The sequence below is a fragment of the Mesoplodon densirostris genome, chromosome 10 (assembly GCF_025265405.1).
Source record: "Mesoplodon densirostris isolate mMesDen1 chromosome 10, mMesDen1 primary haplotype, whole genome shotgun sequence".
NCBI classification, from domain to species: Eukaryota; Metazoa; Chordata; class Mammalia; order Artiodactyla; family Ziphiidae; genus Mesoplodon; species Mesoplodon densirostris.
In genome coordinates, this window is record NC_082670.1 from 63,814,700 (window position 1) to 63,824,429 (window position 9,730).

The window sequence follows — 9,730 nt, forward strand, 5'->3', positions numbered from 1 at the left end:
TAAATTAATTGAGAAAGTCCTGTTTAAACTGGCTGCCCTTTTCTGGTGACACTTTTTTGGAGTTCTAAAGCAGTCTTACTTCCAAATATCAAGTCATTTTTTGCTTGTATGAGTTTTTTTTTTTTTTTAAGAAGATGTTGGGGGTAGGAGTTTATTATTTTATTTTATTTTTATTTTTGCTGTGTTGGGTCCTCGTTTCTGTGCGAGGGCTTTCTCTAGTTGCGGCAAGTGGGGGCCACTCTTCATCGCGGTGCGCGGGCCTCTCACCATCGCGGCCTCTCTTGTTGCGGAGCACAGGTTCCAGACGCGCAGGCTCAGTAGTTGTGGCTCAGGGGACCAGTCGCTCCGCGGCATGCAGGATCCTCCCAGACCAGGGCTCGAACACGTGTCCCCTGCATTAGCAGGCAGATTCTCAACCACTGCGCCACCAGGGAAGCCCTGCTTGTATGAGTTTTTGTTGCAACCTATCCATAATATCTAATGACTCAGGTGTACTCAGTTCATCCTTTTTCAGATTTTGTGGCCTCTTCAAAGATCATCAAACAGCTTTGGAGAAAGAGCATATAAATTGTTTTGCTATAATACTTTTCTCCACTCTCATTAATATATTTCCAAATTAAAGAAGGACATTGTTACAAACTGAATGTGCCCCCAACCCCAAAATTCATATGTTGAAGCCCTAACCCCCCAGTGTGGCTGTATTTGGAGATGGAGCCTCTAAGGAAGTAATTAAGATTAAATGAGGTCATACGTGGGGCCCTGGTCCATTAGGATTAGTGTCTTTATAAGAAAAGACTCCAGAGAGCTTGGTTTCTCTTTCTCTCCACATGCTCACAAAGAAGAGGTCATTTGAGCAGCCGTCTGCAACCCATGGAGAGAGGCCTCACCAGTCACCAACCCTGCTGGCACCTTGATCTTGGACTTCCAGTGTCCAGAACTTTTCTCCACAGTGTGCAGTATGCTCTGTTTGGTTATTCACTGCCCTAATCCAGATGTACACGTCCTTCAATCTGTCATTAAAATAAGTCATTTAGCAATGGAATAGAATAGAGAGCCCAGAAATAAACCCACACACCTACGGTCAATTAATCTTCGATACAGGAGGCAAGAATATAAAAGGGGAAAAAGTCTCTTCAGCAAGTGGTGCTGGGAAAGTCGGACAGCTGCACGTAAATCAATGACATTAGAACACACCCTCACACCATGCACAAAAATAAACTCAAATTGGCTTAAAGACTTAAACATAAGACACAACACCATGAAACTCCTAGAAGACAGGATAGGCAAAACATTCTCTGACATAAATCGTACCAATGTTTTCTTAGGTCAGTCTCCCAAGGCAATAGAAATAAAAACAAACATAAAAAAAATGGGACCTGGGCTTCCCTGGTGGTGCAGTGGTTGAGGGTCCGCCTGCCGATGCAGGGGACACGGGTTCGTGTCCGGTCCGGGAAGATCCCACATGCCGCAGAGCGGCTGGGCCCGTGAGCCATGGCTGCTGAGCCTGCGCGTCCGGAGCCTGTGCTCCACAACGGGAGAGGGCACAACAGTGAGAAGCCCGCATACCACACACACACACACAAAAAGGACCTAATCAAACTTACAAGCTTTTGCACGACAAAGGAAACCAATGAAATGACAACATATGGAATAGGAGAAAATATTTGCAAATGATGCAACTGACAAGAGCTTAATCTCTAAAATATACAAACAGCTCATACAACTCAAAAAAAAAAAACCCCAAAAAACCCAACCCAACCGAAAAATGGGCAGAAGGGGCAGAAGACATTAATCAACATTTCTCCAGAGAAGACATACAGATGGCCAGTGCACACAGGAAAAGAGGCTCCACGTCATTCATTATTACAAAGTCTACAAATAACAAATGCTGGAAAGGGCGTGGAGAAAAGGGAACCCTCCTACACTGTTGGTGGGAATGTGAGTTGGTGCAGCCACTATGAAAAACAGTATGGGGGTTCCTCGGAAAACTCAAAATGGAATTACCATATGATCCAGCAATCCCACTCCTGGGCATGTACCTGGACAAAACTCTAATTCAAAGAGATACATGCATCCCTATGTTCATAGCAGCACTATTCACAATAGCCAAGACATGGAAACAACCTAAATGTCCATCAACAGATGAATGGATAAAGAAGATGTGGTACATATATACAATGGAATACTACTCAGCCATAAAAAAGAAAGAAAGAATGCCATTTGCAGCAACATGGATACAACTAGGTATTATCATACTAAGAAAGAGAAAGACAAATACCATATGATATCACTTATATGTGGGATCTAAAATATGCCACAAATGAACCTATCTACAAAATAGAAATAGACTCACAGACATAGAGAACAGACTTGTGGTTGCCAAGGGGGAAGAGGAGAGGGAGAGGGATGGACTGGGAGTTAGTAGATGCAAACTATTACATCTAGAATGGATAAACAACAAGGTCCTCTTGTATAGCATAGGGAACTATATCCAATCTACTGGGATAAACCATAATAGGAAAGAATATTAAAAAAAGAATGTATGTATGTGTATAACTGAGTCACTTTGCTGAACAGCAGAGACTGGCACAACATCGTAAATCAACTATATTTCAATAAAAACATAAGTCATTTAGCCTTCTTTTTCAGTGATGTCTGTGTCATACTGGCACTGGTAGGATAATCATTCTTGTTTTCATTATCTGAACTCTTAGAAAACATGGTCATGATATTCAGTGTCAAAAATTAAACTAGCACTATCTCAATACAAAGTCCAATAGTTAATCCACAAGCAAAATGAAAAATAGACTGTTAGTGCTCATGATTACAACACACTTAAGGTGGACATTTAAGTCACATCATTTGGAGTGACGGTACAATGAATGCTCCAGTTTTGTGAACCATAAATCATGGTTGCCTGCATCAATGGTAAGGGAAAAAAACAAGCAACAGCAACTACAGAAGGCAGATAATCTATGCCATATCCATCTGACACTAAAAATCGTATTGCTTTCAGCCCCTATTTTTCAGGTAGCCTTGTGGGGTTCTATATTCTCCCCCAGACTTCTGCATCCATCACCAAAAACTGGGACTTTTTGTGTCCTGAGGAGGGGTTTCCTGGGATGCTAAACTTTCAGTGCTAAAACTGGGACAGTAGTGAGCAAACCAGGGGGTTAGTCACCCTTGCCTAAAGGAAGCTCGGAGTCTATATCAGTTATATCAACTTCCAGAATGGATGGATTCAATGAGTAATTAGCTACACTTACTGAGCATCCACAATGATCAGGTATATAGTGCAAGGTTTCTTCATGCGCATTTAATTTTTTTAAAAATATTTATAATAGCCCCACAAGTAGATGTTATAGTCTCCATTTTATAGATGGAAAAAGTAAGCCTCAAAATCTAGGCTCCACCACTCAAGGAATTGGGGAAAAGTTTAAAATGGATTTTTGTCCTTGCCTTGGCTAGAGAGGAACCGTATCTGAGTAAACTAAGGGTCAGACACACTGTCAAAGAGGAGAAAATTCAGTAACTCTAAGGGAAAGGCAACAAATTATAGAGGGGTGAGTTAGGGCCTGCCAGTCCCACTGCCCTTTGCTCCCTCCAGGTGGCTCCTTTTGTTTCTGGAACATTAGGACCTTGTTTTATTAAGAGGTGCATCCCTTATGCAGTAATTCTTAAACTTTGTCTCTAATGGCAGGTCAGAGAAAATTTAGACTCAAGGCACATGACCAGGGATGAGGCTGTAAACCACCTTATGGTCAGCATGTACTTTAATGTTAAAATAATTAAATCATTATTAAAATGTTTAAATAAAAGCAAATATAAAATGATGCCTTCCCTCTCTATTCCACAGTCTCTGTGAGAACTGAGAAGAAATAATTTACATAAGACATATTCTTGAAGCTTATTACTATTTGGGGAGTCAAGGCTCCATGCTTCTGTCACGACTGTATATTTTTTTTCTGAAATTCTACCACCTAGTTCTCACCTGTAAAACAGTCACAGCTCAGCCAAGCAGGACATACCACATTTAAAGGCTAGTTCCCTGGTCCAGACCAAAGAGTTAAGATAATCAGTATCTCATTTTCATACTTATTTATCTTGTGTTCCAAGTGTAGGCAACAAGGTAAGTATTGGCTATTTCAGATGTATTATCTTATCACCACAGATCTGAGCAACATTGTAATAAAGAGTATAACTTCATTACTGATATTTGATCACTAACAGCTTTCAAACCTCTTTCTCCCCTCTTATCCTATTGCCCCACACCTGGACAGGCTTGTAAGAAACCCTGCAGGCTCCCTCTCCTGGTGCCAGTGGAAGTTCAAACCATGCCAGCCCCTGCAGGCACAGTTAGAACCCTCACCCCAACGCTACTACCTACACAAAAAGAATATCCAAATGGCCAATAAGGATATGAAAAAGGTACTCAACATCATTAGTCATTAGGGAAATATAACTAAAACCACAATATGTTACATCTATACTAACACCAGAATGGCTAATATTAAAAAGACTACCCAGGGGCTTCCCCGGTGGTCCAGTGATTAAGACTCCGTGCTTCCAATGCAGAGGGCATGGGTTCAATCCGTGTTCGGGGAACTAGAAAAGACTACGAAGGAGGAGGCTGCAGAGTATCTAAGACTCTCATACACTGCTGGAAGCAGGATACTTCATTACAACTATTTTGTAAAACTTTTGGCAGTATCTGTCTAAGCCAAGCATATGCCTAACCTGTGTGATGCAACAATTCCACTCATAAAATAATTAATTAATATAAAATTATATCAATGTATCTATCTACCTATAGATATTCAAGAGATATACATGAATAGGTCAGTCAAAAGGCATGTAAAAGAACGTTCATAGTATTTACAAAAGCCCCAAATCTGAAGCCACCCAAATATCCATCAACCAGTGGTATATTCAGTCAATGGAATAGTACTCAGCAATTTTAAAAAGCCTCTGCTACACGTAACAACATGGATAAACCTCACAGACAAAATGTGGTAAAAGCATCTAAACATAAAAGAGCAGATACTAAATTATTTTGTTTGTCATCTACACTAACCTACAGTAAGAGAAATCATTACAGTGGTTGACCCTTGGGAGGAGGCTGACTGGCAGAAGACGTGAGGAAGCCGTCTGGGCTATCTTGATCTGGGTAGGGGGCACGATACACCTCACTGTTTGCCTCCACTGGAGCCTACCTTGCTACTCTCAAGCTTGCTTTTTCTCACTTAGCAATATATTGTGACCATTCCCATGTCAATAAAAGTAGCTCTCTTTCATCAACTTTAAGTTGCTGTCACCTTTTTTTATTAAACATACTTTCAGGAATCTTGTCTCCTTAAGCAAGTTACAAATGCTACAAGGGCAGGGGCTCTATCTTGCAAATCACATGAAGAAAGAGAATTTGGAGCTGCGGAGAGAGACAGACCTGGTTTTAAAACCGAATTTCACCACTTTGGGCTGTATAACCTTGGACAAATAATGTACCCATCCAGCCTCAGTTTCCTCATCTATAAAATGGGGATATAATGCCTACCTCATGAAGTTTATTAGAAAGTTTTACATAGACAATGAATGGAAGGAACTTAATACCTAATGGGTGCTCATCAAACGACAGCTGTCTTCTCTTCCAGCCTCATCAAGCCTCATCAAGGCCTTGCTCACAGAGCCCTCAGAAAAGCTATGATGATTCTCTTACCTCGTTCCTGGAACCAAGCAGCAGTCTAGAGACTAAGTGCAGGGCAGCATCAGCTCAGTGTGCTTCCTGATGCCAATCGCTCCTTCTCAAGGTCAGGAGACACTGTTTAGTTGATCACACCATTTAAGACCTGAGGATGAATTCCGGGAACGCATAGTAATGTGTAACCTGAATTGCTCTCCCCAGTCACAGACAGCAATCCCCTCAGAAGGCATAAAAGTGAGGAAGTGTGCTGAACTTCAAGGCTGGCAGGTGGGGTTTGACAGAGACCACCTAGGCTAGTCCCAGAATCAGGAGTATAAGAGAAATGTTTTAAATAATGAGGATTTGAAGAAGTAAATAGCACCCCTGCATGGCCAACATTCCGTATGGAATCATAACAGCCATTAATTCAACAACCTCTTGCCATAGCCATGGTACAGAACTTAACCTGAGCAAGCCCCACCTCACTCCTTTTTTTTTTTTTTTTTTTTTTTTTGCGGTACGCGGGCCTCTCACTGTTGTGGCCTCTCCCGTTGCTGAGCACAGGCTCCGGACGTGCAGGCTCAGTGGCCATGGCTCACGGGCCCAGCCACTCCGCGGCATGTGGGATCTTCCCAGACCGGGGCACGAACCCGTGTCCCCTGCATCGGCAGGCATACTCTCAACCACTGCGCCACCAGGGAAGCCCCTTTTTTTAAAAAAAATAATTTATGGCTGCGCTGGGTCTTTGTTGCTGCGCGTGGGCTTTCTCTAGTTGCAGCGAGCAGGGGCTACTCTTCATTGCGGTGCGCGGGCTTCTCACTGCAGTGGCCTCTCTTGTTGTGGAGCACAGGCTCTAGGCGTGCAAGCTTCAGTAGTCGTGGCATGCAGGCTCAGTAGTTGTGGCTCGTGGGCTCAGTAGTTGTGGCTTGAGGGCTCTAGAGCGCAGGCTCAGTAGTTGTGGCACACGGACTGAGTTGCTCCGCAGCATGTGGGATCTTCCTGGACCAGAGCTCAAACCTGTGTCCCCTGCAACAGCAGGCAGATTCTTAACCACTGCACCACCAGGGAAGTCCCCCACCCCACTCCTATATTCTGCTCTCCGATCTTTCAGTGTGGGTGGGGTTCATGAAACTGTATTTCTTGCCAGACTCCTGCCTTCCACTGTATATGGCTGTCTATCTTCTCGTAGGTTTCCTAAGCAATACGAGGACAGATGCCAGGACTAACTTATTCACAAATGTAATCTTGGCACCTATCACGATGCTTGGCACAAAGAATGAGCTTAATAAATGTCTGCCGAATAAATGAATGTTGACGTGCTTGAACTGTCCAATATATGCTGTAACTACTGATTGCAGAAATCATTTCACTCACTCACTTGATCCAAGATTTATTAAGTATCTCCTATGTGCCATGAACTATATAAGGTGCCAGGGTGACAAAGATGACTAGAACATTATCCTCTGCCCACAAGGATCTCCAGGTGGGAGAGAGAAGGTGTGGAAGTGAATAATGTGACCAGAGCTACCACAAAGGAATGAGCAGGCTGCTCTTGACACCTGCCTGAATAGGTGGGCTAAGGCTTCTGAGCCAGCTGACTGTTTGGGATGAGTAGCAGCTCTCTAAGTAGGCAACTCGGGAAGGGGAGGCGTTCTACTCAAAGGGAACGGGATGCTGTGCATGAGGCTGGGTCAGGGTCACTTTGCATTGGCCAAAACAAGTCTCATGGCCAAGCCTGACTTCAACAGAGTGTGAAGAATAACCCTCCCGGGAAGCGCATTGCACAGACGCAGCTGGTCGGCTCCTTTCCCCCTGGCGCTTCTGCCCAGCTCTGGCGGACAAGTCTCGACCTCGTGCGCGCCCCTCCCCCCCGGGACCGCTCCCTCCCCCTTCTCGACGTAGTCGAAGATAAACAATAGTTGGCCGGCGAGCGCGAGTGTGCATCCCGCTGCCGCATTCGGCGGGCTGCGTGGGACCGGCGGGATCTCGGCCAGCCTGCCATGGCGGGGCTGTACTCCCTGGGAGTGAGCGTCTTCTCAGACCAGGGCGGGAGGAAGTACATGGAGGACGTTACTCAGATCGTGGTGGAGCCCGAGCCCACGGCTGAAGAAGAACCCTCGCCGCGGCGGTCTCTCTCTCAGCCGTTGCCTCCGCAGCGGTCACCGCTGGCTTTTCCTGGCGGCGAAATCTCGGGGGAAGGCCCGGCGGTGGCAGCCCGAGAGGCTTGCGACGCGCCGCCGGACGCCGGGGCCTCGCCGGCTCCCGGCTGCTGCGGTCGCCGTCGTTCCTCAGTGGCCTTTTTCGCCGTGTGCGACGGGCACGGCGGGCGGGAGGCGGCACAGTTTGCCCGGGAGCACTTGTGGGGTTTCATCAAGAAGCAGAAGGGCTTCACCTCTTCCGAGCCGGCGAAGGTGTGCGCTGCCATCCGCAAAGGCTTCCTCGCTTGTCATCTCGCCATGCGGAAGAAACTGGCAGAATGGCCAAAGACTGTGACAGGTCTTCCCAGCACGTCAGGGACAACTGCCAGTGTGGTCGTCATACGGGGCCTGAAGATGTATGTGGCTCATGTGGGTGACTCAGGGGTGGTTCTTGGGATTCAGGATGACCCAAAGGATGATTTTGTCAGAGCTGTGGAGGTGACACAGGACCATAAGCCAGAACTTCCCAAGGAAAGAGAACGAATTGAAGGACTTGGTGGGAGCGTGATGAACAAGTCTGGGGTGAATCGTGTAGTTTGGAAACGACCTCGGCTCACTCACAGTGGACCTGTGAGAAGGAGCACAGTCATTGACCAGATTCCATTTCTGGCAGTAGCAAGAGCACTTGGTGATTTCTGGAGCTATGATTCCTTCAGTGGTGAGTTTGTGGTGTCACCTGAACCAGACACAAGTGTCCACACTCTTGATCCCCAGAAGCACAAGTATATTATCTTGGGGAGTGATGGTCTTTGGAATATGATTCCACCTCAAGATGCCATCTCAATGTGCCAGGACCAAGAGGAGATAAAATACCTGATGGGTGAGCATGGACAGTCTTGTGCCAAAATGCTTGTGAATCGAGCTCTAGGCCGCTGGAGGCAGCGTAGGCTTCGAGCGGATAATACTAGTGCCATAGTAATCTGCATCTCTCCAGGAGTGGGCACTCAGGGAGATTTCACCAATGGAGACGAGCTCTATCTGAACCTGACTGATAGCCCTTCCTATAATAGTCAAGAAACCTGCGTGATGACTCCTTCTCCATGTTCTACACCACCAGTCAAGTCACTGGAGGAGGACCCACGGCCAAGGCTGAACTCTAAGGACCACATACCTGCTCTTGTTCGTAGTAATGCCTTCTCAGAGAATTATTTAGAAGTCGCAGCTGAGATAGCTCGAGGGAATGTCCAGCCTGCGGTCATATCCTCAAAAGATCCAGAGCCACTTGAAGAAAATTGCACTAAAGCCCTGACTTTAAGGATACATGATTCTTTGAATAATAGCCTGTCAGTTGGCCTTGTGCCTACCAATTCAACAAACACCATCATGGACCAAAAAAACTTAGAGATGTCGATCCCAGGTCAAATGAAAGCTCAAGAAGTTGAAAGAACCCCTCCAACAAACTTCAAAAGGACATTAGAAGAATCCAACTCTGGCCCTCTTGTGAAGAAGCATAGACAAAATGGTTTAAGTTGAAGCAGCGGTGCTCAGCCTGCAAGCCTCCCCACAAACTCACGGCGAAAGAACTCTGTTAAACTTACCATGTGACGCAGACTTAGGGGCCAGAAGAAAATGGGAAATCCTTTACTTCACCAGCACAGAAAAACTGTTTGTGTTTGCTGAAATATATCTGGAATTTTTTTTTTCCAGACTTCTAAGAGGGCTTTATGAATTTAGTGCCGAAGCTGAACTTTTTTTAAGGGGACAAAATAAAAATAGTATACAGTTTGACTTTTTGGAATTCAACAGTTTTATCCTGGCCTTGTACTTGCTTGTATTATAAATGTGAATTTTGTAGATGTTAGGGTATAAGTTGCTATAAAATGTGTGTAAATTTGTATCCTTCACACAAACTCAG

General features: G+C 45.2%; 1 pseudogene; it reads left to right on the plus strand.

Annotated features, from left to right (window-relative positions):
• Positions 1–7,677: 7,677 nt before the first annotated feature.
• LOC132497480 (protein phosphatase 1D-like) lies at positions 7,678–9,495 on the plus strand (annotated as a pseudogene).
• The last annotated feature ends 235 nt before the right edge of the window (positions 9,496–9,730 follow it).